The following is a 1,794-nucleotide window of genomic DNA, read 5'->3' as shown; positions in this document are numbered from 1 at the left end:
ATGACCGTTTCCTTGTCAAAAAAGTTCATGGGGGCTTTCTGCCTCTGCTGCTGCCAAGGCCCCTGTGAAAAAGCTTGTGGCGAAGGGGGGCAAAAAAAGAAGCTAGTACTGAAGTTTACCCTTGACTGCATCCACCCTGCAAAAGATGGAATCATGGATGCTGCCAATTTTGAGCAGCATCTCAAAATTCTTTAGGAGAGAATCTTTAGGAGAGAATCAAAGTGAATGGAAAAGCTGGGGATCTTGGTGGAGGGGTTGTAACAATCAAGAGAAGCAAGAGCAGGATGACTGTAATGTCTGAGGTGCCTTCTCCCAAAAGGTATTTGAAATATCTCACCAAAAACTATTTGAAGAAGAATAATCTACATGATTGGTTATGCGTAGTTGCCAACAGCAGAGAGAGTTACGAACTGCATTTCTTCCAGATTAATCAAGATGAAGAAATGGGGGAAGATGAGGATTAAAATTCAACTGTCTGGAATATTTTGTATGAGTTCTTGAACAAAACTTGGGAACAACAACAAGAAGTTCATGTCTGTCTGAGCATCTAGGCCACTCTAGTGAGATTTCAACTTTTATTTATTCCACGTTTCCCAGGGCAGAAACGATGATTGCTAGAATCCAAACACCAAGGTCAGCTGCAGGGCCGTGAGCCCTACCTGGACCCACTGTGGAGTAAGAGTGCTTCCCTGTGAATCATCTTTTGGAGACAGAAATGAAAGGTTTTACACAAATGTCTACCTGAACAGAATGTGGTGTTGTTGCATGGTATCACATGGGATATCCTTTCTTCCTGCTACAGAAGTCAACAGCAGAAACTCTGTTCCCCAGACCACGGTCCATATTGACTGAGAGCAAACTCATCATCTTCCTCTCATTTAAACAATGGCTGTGTTGTCCTAGTGCCCAAAGGTCTTCTTAGTTGAACTGGAAAGACTTAAGGGAGAAGCAGCAGGTGGATGAAAACTTCTCTTCCTTGTGAGTGACTTAGTTCTGCCTTGGTAACTTGGGGCAGAGGCTGCCTCACTTACCTCCCAACATAAAGTGCAGATGTTTTAAGGCTGGTTGTATCCACACTTTGTGCTGATGTGAAGTTTCCCCCTTCAGTTTCACCAGAATCTTTAGGCAGTGAAACTAAAATGGCACCTTTTGCCAGATGTAGCTGATACAAACTGTTCAGTGGGCCCACCATGTACTACTCTGACTCCCTCCCTCCTTTTGGGAAAACTGCTATTCCCTTCTTTCAACCATCAGCTTCTCTCTGAAGCTGCCAACCTCAGGCCCCCAATCCGCAATGGGAGAGCGTGTGACATAAGTTGGCCAGTGTCATCACATCTGCCTGGAAATGGTGATTTTGGCAGAGTGGAAAGTATGTGACCCAGACTGGGCCAATCTGGGAGATGGAGACTTTGGAGATGGAGAAGTGGCTGCTCCCATCCTTTGTCAGGAAATGAATGCCATCGAAGAGATGCTGAGAGAATTAGCAGTGAGAAGCAATGGAGAAACGAAGAGTCCCTCTCTGTGATTTGTTTACTTAAAGTAAAACCGACAACTTTTTAGCTTTAAGTTTTTTTGAATTGGTTTTCAGTCACTTGCAATTGAAAGACACCTGAGGGAAAGATTCTGGGATAGCTGGAGGCCCAACAGCAGAGGTTGGTGACATCCATAACTATGTATACCCTTTCTGTTTGTGTACAGACATACATTCACACTGGCTAGGTGTAGGCCAGGGAGCATGCCCTTAGAAGGAGTTGATTCTATGTTTGCTATCCAGAAAGAGGGGGTTTGTTAAAA

The 1,794-nt window shown here is 44.3% G+C and overlaps 1 pseudogene; it reads left to right on the top strand.

Annotated features, from left to right (window-relative positions):
- LOC103079406 (60S ribosomal protein L22 pseudogene) lies at positions 1–464 on the top strand (annotated as a pseudogene).
- Positions 465–1,794: the final 1,330 nt, after the last annotated feature.

Source organism: Lipotes vexillifer, unplaced genomic scaffold, assembly GCF_000442215.2.
Source record: "Lipotes vexillifer unplaced genomic scaffold, Lipotes_vexillifer_v1.1 scaffold504, whole genome shotgun sequence".
Classification (NCBI taxonomy): domain Eukaryota; kingdom Metazoa; phylum Chordata; class Mammalia; order Artiodactyla; family Lipotidae; genus Lipotes; species Lipotes vexillifer.
This window is presented reverse-complemented; position numbering and strand designations above follow the sequence as displayed.